General features: G+C 41.4%; 1 pseudogene; it reads left to right on the top strand.

The window, feature by feature from the left end:
- Positions 1-12,718: 12,718 nt before the first annotated feature.
- On the top strand, positions 12,719-13,183 carry LOC114114606 (protein yippee-like 5; annotated as a pseudogene).
- The last annotated feature ends 1,966 nt before the right edge of the window (positions 13,184-15,149 follow it).

The raw sequence follows: 15,149 nt of genomic DNA, 5'->3' as shown, positions 1-15,149 counted from the left end.
CCTAGAGCCCGTGCCCTCCAACAAGAGAAACCACAGCAATGAGAAGCCCAAGCATCACACCTAGAGAGTAGCTCCTGCTCACTGTAACTGGCAAAAGGCCTGCATGTAGCAATGAAGACCCAGGACAGCAGAAATAAAATAAAGAAACGAATAAATCTTTAAAAAACTTTTTTTAAAAAAAGAATAAAGGGAAAAGTTTGCAAACCCCCTGTCCAAGAATAAAAATGTGGGACTAAAAACTAAGGCTTCCTTATTTTTTAACCGTCTCAAAAAGAAGTCAGACATTCCAAGGACTACCACTGTAGGAACTTTGGATATGTAGTCAAATTTCTCACATTTTTAAAAGACAGTTTGCATTCAGGATCAATGATTATGAGATCTTTGTCCTTTTCTGCAGCCATGTTGAGAAACCCCTAGGGATTCAATGGATGGAAACACTGACTAAGGTGAGAGCTGGGCTGGATTTGGGGAAACAAGAGTGCCATGTGTTTAAAAATATACCCCAAATTCACACTGGAGCTAGAAGATAAATCCAGCGTGTGAGAAAGACTGAGGGAGGCAGGGATGATAGTTGGACCTCTTAGGGGTCATCTTAAAGAATATTAGAATAATTTTTTCTTTTGGCTTCAAAATCTCTCCTTCATAGTGTTCAGATCATGGATCTTTATAAGTGTGTCTGAATCTAAAAAGATTGCTTCACGGCCAGGAATCCTTCCTCCCGGACCCCGGTTGCCATGGAAACAGCACTTGCTCATGTGGCAGAAGCTCACATGCACACAACACATACACACACAGCAGATTAACATATTCTCGGGGAAATGCCTTTTATGTGATCTCCTTCTGGTGTTCTGTATACTTCTTAAAAAACACATTCAGAGCCAAAATTTTACTAATTCCTACCATCCAATTGTTAACTATCGTGTCCTTTGTTCTAATGTTTAAAAATTCTGATTTTAGGTTTTTCTTCAACACAATCTCTCCTGGAAGTGAAATAATCTATTATTCACCCCTTCACCTACCTCTAACTTTTCTCTCCCCCTTTTTATGAACAGACTATGGATTTCAATACATTTAGTTTAACTAAAAAGAAGCCTGTTTCAGATTTTACTCAATTTCTTTGATGAGTATAATGATACATTTCAAGTATCTCATTTCCCTAAATATTCTTTATTCCAAGTATTAGTTTTTTTAAAAAAATTTATTTATTTATTTTATTTCTGGGCTGTGATGGGTCTTCTCTGCTGTACTGGGGCTTTCCTTAGTTGCCGTGAGTGAAAGCTACTCTTTGTTGCAGTTTCTGTGGTGGCTTCTCTTGCTGCAGAACACCAACCCTAGGTGTACGGGTTTCAGAAGTTGCCGCATATGAGTTCAGCAGTTGTGGTTTGCGGGCTCTAAAGGACTGGCTCAGTAGTTGGTACACAGGGCTTAGCTGCTCTGGGGCATGTGAGATCTTCTGGGACCAGGGATTGAACCAATATCCCCTGCATTGCAAGGGGGATTCTTAACCACACTGGACATCTAGGAAAGTCCCAAATGCTAGTTTTAACTGGCAAAACAGCGATTCTTTGGAAGGATGTTGATGAATCCCAAGTTCATGTGAGCATAGGACTATAGTTATCTGGTTTAGTGTTTCATCTATACGAATTTGAAAAGAAATCAAAGGAAAATCTGATACAGGGAAGTATACTTCAACCTGTAATTCTTGAGCACCTACTATCTGACTGTATCTAACTCAATTCCCGTGACAGCTAATTCTGATTACATAGAGAAGCTCATGGTCTACCATATGGAGAGTGGGTACAGCAGGGTGCATGAGAGTTGGAAATTGACCTCGATTTCACCACCAGTTGGGAGCTTCACTTCAACTGAATTGAGCCCTATAATTATAACCTGCAAAATGAACAACTTGAACTCGACTCTCATCCTGGCCCCTCCAGTCACACGATGCCATGACTGTAATCAGCTTCAGAGCCAGACCAATGGAGGCATATGGTTGATGAAGCAGCCTTAGACCTCAGTCCAGGTGGTGACTCAGTCATGACATTGGATAAGGTCTGACACCCATCAGTCTTCCCATCCCTTGTGGTACCCACAGCTACCCAATGTGTCTGCCCATGGGGTGAGACAGAGCTGCTACTCAACTGTCCCTTTCAGACCATTCTTTCTTCTCCTGCATCAACTCTGACTGTCCTTTGCCATGCCCCTACTGAGGCTCGCCAACCTGCAACACTTGTTCTCACCAAGTTATCCAGTGTCTTTGTTTGTACTCAAGGCAATGTTCTTTAGTTGTCAAGTTATTTTTGGGGGGAGCTATTAGACCCTGGTAAAGTCTCCAGTTGAGTTCCTACAACTATCCCTCTCACATGCTTTGCTTCAGCCTCAAGGACAATTCCTGAAGCTCACCAAGCTCTTGATTATCCTGGACTTTGGCCTGAAGCTGTGGCCAGTGCTGCCTAGAGGGGTTGTCCCTCTCCACTCAGCTGTTAACTCCTTCCCCCCCTTCAATCTCAGCCTCTCTATCTGAGCCCTGGCTTTGCTCTTTTCCTTCTTACATCTTGCTACCAGATGCAACAATTTCATAACCATCTAATGTCTATCTGCTCCAGGAGATGACAAACACCATGAAGGCCCTGTACCGCTGGACGCCCAGTGCCTGGCCCACCCAGGGGTGCAGTTAGTGACTGTGAAGTAAGTGCATGGATGAACAAATGAATGAAAGCACCATCTTGACCCAAAGAAGAGACAAATGGTGGGAATTTCAGGCCCTGGCATATGCTGAGTGGGGAGAGACATCTTTTTTAAAAGATTTATTGAGGTATGGTTGATTTGCAATGTTGTGTTAATTTATACTGTGCAGAAAAATGATTCAGTTATGCATATATATTTTTTTTCATTATGGTTTATCATAGGATATTGAATACAGTTCCCTATGCTATGCAGTAGACCTTGTTGTCTATCCATATTCTATATATAATTGTATATGCTAATCCCAAACTCCTAGTCTTTCCCTCTTTTCCCCTGCCGCCCGACCTCTTGGCAAACAAAAGTCTGTGGGAGAGATACTTTTGACCCATAAAACTTGTCTCTCTTTGTGTTGTTGTATGGCAGAAACCAATACAACATTGTAAAAAAAATTTTTTTAATAAATAGAAAAAACACACCAGTGAATTCTTTCCACAAAAAAAGAAAGAAAAAAAAAAACTTGTCTTTCATCTCGATCTGCAGTGCTCACCTAGCTCTTGAAGGACAGACACCAGCAGCAGAAAACATCGTTACTCCCAAATGGTCTATGACTATTTGTCAAGAGTAATGCTTTAACTAATGATGGAAGCTTTCTCTATATAAATCCAAAGCATTTGACTTTGTATTTGGGCAAACATGTTGATGACCGCAGCCTTTAGAATATGAAGCATAGTGTTAGAGACATTAGACTGAGATAGAAAAGCTGAGAAACTTGCTGCCATCTCACAGTGAGCCTTTAGCAGAATGAGGACCAGAATCTGACTTCTGGAGGTCAAGCCACGTTGCCTCTCTGGGCCTGTTTTCTTCCTCTGCAGATGATTTCCTCTGGTCCCCCCACTTCACTACTCAGTGGATCCTGAAACTCCTTAATTTAAATGCAACATTTCTGATATCAGTAATGCCCAAATCCTTCAAATTTAAAAAAAAAGAGTATAGAAGTATGTCAAACATTTAATTGACACTCAAAATGTTTTTTTTAGATTTGTGATATTTATGATTTATCCGATTTTAAACATTTGCTATATTCTCTAAAGAAATATCCATGTTTATATCTTAAAAAAAAACACATGTAAACTTTTCTTTAAATAACTGGCTTATAGAGTACACATAATCTTGGAAATAAAAAAACATTAGCGTCATTTTTGCTGTCCAGACTGGTGCTGGCAGATTCAGTTGCCCTCAGTTCAGTTCAGTTCAGTCTCTCAGTCATGTCCGACTCTTTGCGACCCCATGAATTGCAGCACACCAGGCCTCCCTGTCCATCACCAACTCCCGGAGTTCATTCAGACTCATGTCCATCGAGTCAGTGATGCCATCCAGCCATCTCATCCTCTGTCGTCCCCTTCTTCTCCTGCCCCCAATCCTTCCCAGCATCAGAGTCTTTTCCAGTGAGTCAACTCTTTGCATGAGGTGGCCAAAGTACTGGAGTTTCAGCTTTAGCATCATTCCTTCCAAAGAAATCCCAGGGCTGATCTCCTTCAGAATGGACTGGTTGGATCTCCTTGCAGTCCAAGGGACTCTCAAGAGTCTTCTCCAACACCACAGTTCAAAAGCATCAATTCTTCGGTGCTCAGCCTTCTTCACAGTCCAACTCTCACATCCATACCTGACCACAGGAAAAACCATAGCCTTGACTAGACGGACCTTAGTCGGCAAAGTAATGTCTCTGCTTTTGAATATGCTATCTAGGTTGGTCATAACTTTCCTTCCAAGAAGTAAGCATCTTTTAATTTCATGGCTGCAGTCACCATCTGCAGTGATTTTGGAGCCCCAAAAAATAAAGTCTGACACTGTTTCCACTGTTTCCCTATCTATTTCCCATGAAGTGATGGGACCAGATGCCATGATCTTTGTTTTCTGAATGTTGAGCTTTAAGCCAACTTTTTCATTCTCCTCTTTCACTTTCATCAAGAAGCTTTTAGTTCCTCTTCACTTTCTGCCATAAGGGTTGTGTCATCTGCATATCTGAGGTTATTGATATTTCTCCCAGCAGTCCTGATTCCAGCTTGTGTTTCTTCCAGTCCAGGGTTTCTCATGATGTACTCTGCATATAAGTTAAATAAGCAGGGTGACAATATACAGCCTTGATGCACTCCTTTTCCTATTTGGAACCAGTCTGTTGTTCCATGTCCAGTTCTAACTGTTGCTTCTTGACCTGCATACAGATTTCTCAAGAGGCAGGTCAGGTGGTCTGGTATTCCCATCTCTCTCAGAATTTTCCACAGTTTATTGTGATCCACAGAGACAAAGGCTTTGGCATAGTCAATAAAGCAGAAATAGATGTTTTTCTGGAACTCTCTTGCTTTTTCCATGATCCAGAGGATGTTGGCAAGTTTCTAAAACCAGCTTGAACATCAGGAAGTTCACTGTTCACATATTGTTGAAGCCTGGCTTGGAGAATTTTGAGCATTACTTTACTAGCGTGTGAGATGAGTGCAATTGTGAGGTAGTTTGAGCATTCTTTGGCATTGCCTTTCTTTGGGATTGGAATGAAAACTGCCCTTTTCCAGTCCTGTGGCCACTGCTGAGTTTTCCCAATTTGTTGGTATATTGAGTGCAGCACTTTCACAGCATCATCTTTCAGGATTTGAAATAGCTTAACTGGAATTCCATCACCTCCACTAGCTGTGTTCATAGTGATGCTTTCTAAGGCCCACTTGACTTCACATTCCAGGATGTCTGGCTCTAGATGAAGACCTACAAGACCTTGTAGAACTAACACCCAAAAAAGATGTCCTTTTCATTATAGGGGACTGGAATGCAAAAGTAGGAAGTCAAGAAACACCTGGAGTAACAGACAAATTTGGCCTTGGAATGCAGAATGAAGCAGGGCAAAGACTAATAAGAGTTTTACCAAGAAAATGCACTGGTCATAACACCCTCTTCCAATAGCACAAGAGAAGACTGTACACATGGACATCACCAGATGGTCAACACCAAAATCAGACTGATTATATTCTTTGCAGCCAAAGATGGAGAAGCTCTATACAGTCAGCAAAAACAAGACCAGGAGCTGACTGTGGCTCAGATCATGAACTCCTTATTGCCAAATTCAGACTTAAATTGAAGAAAATAGGGAAAATCGCTAGATCATTTAGGTATGACCTAAATCAAATCCCTTATTATTATACAGTGGAAGTGAGAAATAGATTTAAGGGACTATATCTGATAGATAGAGTGCCTGATGAACTATGGAATGAGGTTCGTGACATTGTACAGGAGACAGGGATGAAGACCATCCCCATGGAAAAGAAATGCAAAAAAGCAAAATGGCTGTCTGGGGAGGACTTACAAATAGCTGTGAAAAGAAGAGAGGCGAAAAGCCAAGGAGAAAAGGAAAGATATAAGCATCTGAATGCAGAGTTCCAAAGAATGGCAAGAAGAGATAAGAAAGCCTTCCTCAGCGATCAGTGCAAAGAAATAGAGGAAAACAACAGAATGGGAAAGACTAGAGATCTCTTCAAGAAAATTAGAGATACCAAGGGAACATTTTTTGCAAAGATGGGCTCAATAAAGGACAGAAATGGTAGGGACCTAACAGAAGCAGAAGATATTAAGAAGAAGTGGCAAGAATACACAGAAGAACTGTACAAAAAAGATCTTCATGACCCGGATAATCACGATGGTGTGATCACTCACCTAGAGCCAGACATCCTAGAATGTGAAGTCAAGGGGTTCAGTTAGTAACTGTGAAGTAAGTGCATGGATGAACAAATGAATGAAAGCACCATCTTGACCCAAAGAAGAGACAAATGGTGGGAATTTCAGGCCCTGGCATATGCTGATGGGGAGAGACATCTTTTTAAAAAATTTTATTGAAGTATGGTTGATTTGCAGTGTTGTGTTAATTTATACTGTACAGCAAAATGATTCAGTTATGCATATATATTCTTTTTCATTATGGTTTATCATAGGATATTGAATATATTTCCCTATGCTATGCAGTAGGACCTTGTTGTCTGTCCATCCTGTAAATAATTGTGTATGCTAATCTCAGACTCCTAGTCCTTCCCTCCCTTCCCTTGCCCCCCAACCTCTTGGCAACCACGAGTCTGTGGGAGAGATAATTTTAACCCATAAAACTTGTCTCTCTTTGCGTTGTTATACGGCAGAAACCAACACAACATTGTAAAAAAAATTTTTTTAATAAATAGAAAAAACACACCAGTGAATTCTTTCCACAAAAAAAGAAAAAAAAAATACTTGTCTTTCATCTCGATCTGCAGTGCTCACCTAGCTCTTGAAGGACAGACACCAGCAGCAGAAAACATCGTTACTCCCAAATGGTCTATAACTATTTGTCAAGAGTAATGCTTTAACTCATGATGGAAGCTTTCTCTGTATAAATCCAAAGCATTTTACTTTGTATTTGGGCAAACATGTTGATGACCGCAGCCTTTAGAATATGAAGCATAGTGTTAGAGACATTAGACTGAGATAGAAAAGCTGAGAAACTTGCTGCCATCTCACAGTGAGTCTTTAGCAGAATGAGGACCAGAATCTGACTTCTGGAGGTCAAGCCACGTTGCCTCTCTGGGCCTGTTTTCTTCCTCTGCAGATGATTTCCTCTGGTCCCCCCACTTCACTGCTCAGTGGATCCTGAAACTCGTTAATTTAAATGCAACATTTCTGATATCAGTAATGCCCAAATCCTTCAAATTAAAAAAAAAAAAGAGTATAGAAGTATGTCAAACATTTAATTGACACTCAAAAGTTTTTTTTAGATTTGTGATATTTATGATTTATCCGATTTTAAACATTTGCTATATTCTCTAAAGAAATATCCATGTTTATATCTTAAAAAAAAACACATGTAAACTTTTCTTTAAATAACTGGCTTATAGAGTACACATAATCTTGGAAAAAAAAAAAAAACATTAGCGTCATTTTTGCTGTCCAGACTGGTGCTGGCAGATTCAGTTGCCCTACTTATTCTATTTGTGTGCCTGCAGGATAGAGGAGAGGTAACTGCTGGGTTGCTCTCAAATCTTTGTATATCAATTCCAGCTTTAAAATATCATTTTGCATCCTGTTTTCACCACTGGATCAATGTGAATTAGAAAAATTATTTATAGTTTTGTGTTTGCTTGATTTTTTTCATATGTGAAATGGAAAGAATACCTTTTCCTACTCATGTCCCGAGGAATTTGGCAAAGGCTATTGGAATTAGTGGCTGTGGCCCTGCCTGTTCCATGGGAAGCTTGACCACAGGGCAGGTCATACACTGATATAGGCTTGCCAGGGATTTGTGGCACCTCTGTTGCTGAGTCCCAAGGAAGGTTTCTGGAGGAGATGCTGATTAATGGAGTTCTGTGGCCTAAGAAGACAGATTTTGTGTTGCTTCTAGAACAGTGGGTTCCCCAAGAACCAATTACAATTGGGTCTTTCCATCAATGAGAATAAAAGGATAAATGTGGTGTGTGTATATTTGATGTCAATGTGTGAATGTGCGTATTGTTGCCAATATTCTTTCCTCTGAGATAATGCTCTTCCTATCCTTTGGAGTTAAACTGGTGTTTTTAACATCCAAAAAATGTAGTCATCCATAAGATTCCAAAGTCTGCTTAGAAACACTGAGCTGAAGGACAACCTTGTTGTTATTTCCTAGATCTTTTGTGACCTGGTTTTCTCAGTCAATGATTAACTTCCTTTGGCTAGCAGAGATAATCTAAGCTTTGGAAATTTACCCAGCTTCTTAAGTGGAAGGATACTAACATTTATTGAGTGTATACTGTGTGCCAGGAACTGCATTTGGTGCTTTCATATCTATTACTGCATTAAATCTCCTTAGTAACTCTATGAAGTTGGAAGTATTATGCCAATTTAAAATGGGAAAAATCTGAAACTCAGAAGACAAGTCACTTGATCAAGTCCTGAGTTGTTAACCAGCAAAGTCTAAATTTGAACTCAGTTTTTCTGAGCCCAAAGTCCAAGGTCTTCTAACCTTACTAAGCTTATTTCCCCGAATAAAACCGTAAGACACATATTTTAATCTGGGTGATACTTTTGATGTCAATTGAAGACCATCTGGGGACTGGCATTTTAATTCTGTGTTGTGCTAAGTCGCTTTAGTCATGTCAGACTCTGTGTGACCCCTGGATTGTGGCCCACCAGGCTCCTCTGTCCAAAGGATTCTCCAGGCAAGAAGATTGGAGTGGATTGCCATACCCTCCTCCAGGGGATCTACCCAACCCATGGATCATATCCGGGTCTCTTGAGTTATAGGCAGATTCTTTACTGTGTGAGCCACAAGAGGAGCCCTGGCATTTTAATCCTGATACCTAAAAAGAAAGCATTCTACTTCTAATAGATATAGGGACACATACACTCACTGTTAACAGAGGCAATCCAGAGTTGACCAGGACTAGTTAATCCATGACACCAGGGCCTCTTCTTGTCTGTGGAGTGTGTAAAGGACTCTGAAGAGGTTCCAAGGCCAGGGACCAAGTTGCTTAAGACACATTGTGTTTCTGAGAACCTTTCAGAGCTAGGTATAAAATATTCTGGATTATCTCTTCTTCTGTATAACCTATCCTTGCTTTTCCCTCTGTCCATAAGAATAATCCGTATTGACTAAATTTCATGACACAAAAACAAATGGTTAATTTGCCCTCCCAGGCCATAGCCAGCGATTGGCCTTGTGTTCAGTGACACACAGGCTAGAGTTTGTTTCTATGCCTCATACCTTGTCTTATCTGTGATTAACTTCTGCTGTGATGGTGACAAAGAAAGGCTAAAGTTCTGAATTTTCAAGACTCTATTGTTAAGAAATCAGTTCAAGAGAAGGCTAAGTCTTTGGGCAGAATGACTAAAAGTCTCTAAGCCCCAGGTTTGCAAAGTTTAGTTAAAAAGGTAACATACAGGCTGCCCTGTCTGTAGGTTCCCATTCAGTAGGTCTAGGGTAGTGGCCTGGAATCAGTGTTTTAACAAACAAACCAGGGAGCTAAGTGTGGCAAAGGATCCAAGGAATCCTTTGGGAAACAGTTCTAAGACACATTTCACTCAAAGAGGATATAATCATTCACTTGCTCAGTGGAGCTTTTTCTTTTATTGCTTTTTTTTTTTCAGCCAATAAAGGACAGTGTTTTTGTACCCTAGTGCTGAGAGGGAAGTGCATAAACTTTCAAATAACAGCTCATTTTCTGGGTATGTTTCAGTATGAAAAATGGGCCAAAGAGGAAAACCCTTAGCTGTGGAGAATTCCAGACGATTGGTGTGTGTGTGTGTGTGTTGAGGGGTGATAACCCAGTCATGCTAAAGATCCCAGAAAGGACAACACCACACATAGCCTTCAGAAGGACAAGGAATATACTAGGGCCATCAGCATGACGACCATAAATCTGGACCGGGCAGTCACAGTAATTCAAGTTGCTTGGAATTTCCAGACAGTTCTGTTTTTATTGAGTGTACAAGTCAGCATCTCTTTTAAATGCTGCCTGAAAATACCAGCGCTCTGTCTGCCTGCCACGCTTCTCCAAGGTAACTGGCACCACGGTAGGGCTGTCTTCCTGGTTGTTTATGGGAAGGGAGCCATTCTGGTTGATGAGCACCTGAGCTGAACCAGTTGTTAAATACACTGAATGTCTTCCCTAACTCTGCCACTGCCTTGTGGGTAAGTTGTGACCATGGAGAGTCACAAAGAGTGAAGGGCATAAAGGATGCCTTGAGAAAGGGGAGCTGGAATCTGAGGCTCCTGGCAGAAAAGCAGGAAATATAGCTAAAAATACTTATGTTGTCCCCAGTGAATTGGGGAAACTAGGCCAGAGATGGCAAAGTTTCTTTAGGAGAATTAAAGCTGAAGGGCAGGTAGTGGCTCCCTGCCCTGAAATAGATTCGGAAACCAGTCTTGGCAGTGATCACCTACAATCATTGATTACTGATGTCTGCCAAGGGCTCAGGAAGGGGTATGTGTGTGAGGCATGCTTGTTAGCTGTGCTCGAGGGGACATGGGGCTGCCCTTTTGCTGATCTCTCCTTTCAGAAAAACACACCAGCTTATTCTTTCTCCCCATGAATATACATGGCCATCTCCAAGCTGCTCAAATAAGAGATTTATAGTAGTTTAGGCAGAATCTCTCAGAGATATCTGGGCTAATGAGCAGTAAATGCCAGTCAACATATGTCTCTGAAAACTATGAACAGGGGACTCCCTTCAAGCTGGCTTTCCCTGTGTAGTCACTTATTCTCTTTGCAACAGATGTCCAATGTGTCAGGTTCCCCCAGGTCCTAGAACCAGCTGTCACCTCAGATCCCCTGGAGTGGATCATGACTGTGGTAGGATTCACATCTGTCACTCGGTTTCACACAGAAGACATGGTGGGTTATGAAGAATTACGACGGTGAAATCACGGGTACTTTCAGTCATAACTGAGGTCCCTGGAAACACCTGCCCCATCTGATGGTGTTGATGTTCCTGGTTGTGATCTGCTGGATGGATGGGCAATGGTGCAGAGGGTGTTCACCTTGCTTCCTTATCTCTCCACTGACTGCCTTTTCACCATTTTTTAAAATGAAAAATCCAGTTTCCTTAAATATTAAATAATCTTGCCTTCAGGGACACTCTCTTTTCTAGAAGGTGTATTGTCATTCGAAAACACCGGCCTTTGATAATAACATAGGGGATATAACCTATGTAACCAAATTTTCTACCAAGATTTTGCTTTGCAGTTTGACCTGACAGTGTTATGTTTTGGGCCTGTAGGGAGTTGATATACTGGTGGTACTGGCTTGTACTAGTTAGGGTTCTATGGAGAAACGAAACCAGTAGGATATATAGAGATATATATGAGAGGAGGGGCTTCTTTGGTGCTAGTGGCAAAGAACCCGTCCGCCAATGCAGGAGATGAGGGTTCGATCCCTGGGTCGGGAAGATGCCCTGGAGGAGGAAATGGCAACCCACTCCAGTATTCTTGCCTGGAGAATCCCATGGGTAGAGGAGCCTGGCGGGCTACAGTCCATGGGGTTGCAAAGAGTCAGACACGACTAAAGTGACTTAGTATGTACGTATGCACATGTAAGAGGAGATGTATTATAGAAATTTGCTCCTGTGAATAAGGATGTTGAGAAAGTTCACAGTCTGATCTGCTGTCTACAGACTGAGAACCAGGAAAGCTGGTGGGGTAATTTAGTCTGAATCCAAAGGCTGCAGAGCCAGGAGCCTTGGATGTCTAAGGGAGGGAAGAGATGGATGTCCCAGCCCAAGGAAAGAAAATGATTTTTCCCCTTCCTCCAGCTTATTGTCTTATTCAGTTCCTCAACGGATTTGGTGACACCCACCTGCCTTGGTGAGGGCAATCTTCTTTACACAGTCTACTGATTCAAATGCTAATCTCTTCTTTATACAGTCTACTGATTCAAATGCTAATTTCTTCCAGAAATAATATTTTACCAGCTATCTGGGCATTCCTTAGCCCAGTCAAGTTGACACATAAAATTAACCATCACATGAGTGGAGAGCACAGAGCCTTAAAAAATCATTAAGATTTAAAGAAATAATGGTATTTTTTCAGGTTTAAAAGAAGTAGTGAGTGATTTGGTTGTTAATGCTAATCATAGAAAAATGCCTTCGAAAAATCCTCTGGGGAAATACAGAGGAACATGCAGTAGGGTGTGGGGAAGACTCTGCGACTCTATGCGCTGTAGCCCACCAGGCTCCTCTGTCCATGGGATTCTCCAGGCAAGAACACTGGAGTGGGTAGCCATTCCCTTTATCCAGAGGCTCTTCCTGACCTACGGATCAAACCTAGGTCTCCCATATTGCAGGCAGATTCTTTACAATGAAACTTCCTCTTATATTCACATTTCTAAGCCACGAAGAACTTCCATGTATATACTGACAAATCACAAAAAAGAAAATAGAAATGGTACAGACACATTTGAAAAAATGTTCAAGGCTTTATCCCAGTTGGGGAGCAAAGAGTCATTGGCAGTCATGATCTCACAGCCACTTGGGGGTATTTAGAGCTTTAGCTATAAAAATGGGCAGGATTTTCCTTGATATCAGTGGTACCCGTCTGCTTTCCTGTGCAAACTGATACGATCCTGACCAACTGCTCAGAATTCATCTCCATGCAATTCGCAGGCGCCACTAGCAGAATACTTCTTTTCAAAAAAAATTTCTTTATTTATTTTACTTGGAGGATAATCACTTTACAGTATTGTGATGCAGAGCATTTCTTTATAACAAGGTAGTCAACCGGTGAATTTCAAAACTGGGTCATGCTCTCTAGTTATCACTTGGTTCAAAATGTGAGCTGCAAAAACTGCAATAGCAAACTGGGATGGATCTATGAGTTTGCCACTGAAGACAGCCAATTTTATAAGCAAGGCCATGTGACCCTGAAAAGTGCTCTAGTTCGAGAAAGTGAGGGCTTTGAGGAGGAGCATGAACCATCTGATAACTCTTGAAGAAAAAGAGATAAATCCATCTTTTCCCAGGTCTCCTTCACTGGAAACAAAACTCTGCTTACACACATTGTCACCTTAGCATCAGAGTCCGATTCATGAACTGTGGACAGAGGTTATGAGAATCTATGATGGAATCTTTCTTACTTTTTTAAAGTTTTCTATTTTCCATCCAACAGCAGTGTGTAGAGAGAATATTATGCAGATGCTGTTCTTTTTTTTCCCCTGTGTTTTTATCTTGAGGCAGAGTAGTCTACCTGCAGCTACATGGTGGGCTATGGGAGGAAAAAAGTCTGTGCTATTAGAGTGAAAAAGTGTTTTATGGACATTTTGAAAGGAAAATGTGTCAAGAGCATGGTTTTTAAATTTTTCTGGGCTTCATTTTAAAACTAAAAAAAATCCAGTTATTTCACTTGATTTGCTAAGTTCAAAGAAGAGATCTGAATTTGTGGCCAGTGCGAAGGTTCAGTGTTAGTCTTCTCTATGTAACTTAAGCATGAAAGTGAAAGTAAAAGTCTCTCAGTCCTGTCTGACTCTTTTCGACCCCATGGACTGTAGTCCATGGAATTTTCCAGGCCAGAATACTGGAATGGGTAGCCTTTCTTATCCCTAGGGAATCTTCCCAGTCCAGGGATCAAACCCAGGTCTCCTGCATAGCAGGTGGATTCTTTACCAGCTGAGCCACCAAGGAAGCCCAATTTAAGCATAGTAATATAAATAAAGTAATAGTTGGGAAAAAAGAAGAAATATTCAGCTTCATAAATGAAAGAAATACAGGTTGAATTAAGACTTTATTTTCAAACCATCAAAATAACAATGATTTTTCAACAATTTAACAATTCTCTGCTAGTTAGGATGTGATATATATATATGTGTGTGTATATATATACATATAACGATATTACATCCCATCATTAAGAAGATAAGTGATATGGACTTCCTGGGCATCTTTTAGCAGTACACTTCAAGAGACTTGAAACATTTCATCCATTGACAGTGTAATTCCATTTTTAGGGAAACATATTTCTTAGGGAAACAAAGCTTTATAACAAAAGATGTTTGTTACATCATTACTTAATATAGCAAAGAAAGAAGGAAGGAAAAAGGAAGGAAGAAAAGAAAGCTTCTACAAATAGCTTAAATGTTCAACAAAGTAATGATTCAGCAGATTATGCTGTGTCTATGAAGTGATCTGGCTTCCCAGATGAAGCTGTGGTAAAGAATCTGCCTGCCAACACAGGAGACCTGGGTTCAATCCCTGGGTCGGGAAGATCCCCTGGAGAAGAGAATGGCCACCCATCCCAGGATTCTTGCCTGGAGAATCCCATGGACAGAGGAACCTGGCAGGCTAGAGTCTATGGGGTCACAAAAGACTGGACACAACTCAGTGACTAGACAACAACAACAAAACTGTCTATTAGAGGCCTTAAAATGCCAGGCATTCCTACAGTTCCCTCTAAGGGGTCTTTTAGCCAGTGACCTTTCCAGCTGGCCCAGGGGTAGAAACCTGACCAAGGGAAGCCAGTTTATTTACAGGATGATCAGCAGGGGAACGGTGATTCACTGAAACCATGCAGAGCTTTCCTTGGCACAGGCTGAACCTGAAGCTTAGGGAGAGAAAAGCACTTGGAGGCAGAGGAGAGGTGAAGATGAGTAGGATCTCCATCATGGTGGTGACTGAAACAGTGTGCCAGAATTCTCTTGCGGTATTAACAAGCCATCCCCAAATGGCGTGCCTTTAGTTCAGTTCAGTTCAGTTGCTCAGTCGTGTCCGACCCACTGCGACCCCATGAATCGCAGCACGCCAGGCCTCCCTGTCCATCACCAACTCCCGGAGTTCACTCAGACTGACATCCATCAAGTCGGTGATGCCATCCAACCATCTCATCCTCTGTCGTCCCCTTCTCCTCCTGCCCCCAATCCCTCCCAGCATCAGAGTCTTTTCCAATGAGTCAACTCTTCCCATGAGGTGGCCAAAGTACTGGAGTTTCAGCTTTAGCATCC

The sequence above is a fragment of the Ovis aries genome, chromosome 4 (assembly GCF_016772045.2).
Source record: "Ovis aries strain OAR_USU_Benz2616 breed Rambouillet chromosome 4, ARS-UI_Ramb_v3.0, whole genome shotgun sequence".
Lineage (NCBI taxonomy): Eukaryota > Metazoa > Chordata > Mammalia > Artiodactyla > Bovidae > Ovis > Ovis aries.
The sequence above is the reverse complement of the archived record's forward strand: the minus strand, read 5'-3'. Positions and strand labels throughout refer to the sequence as shown.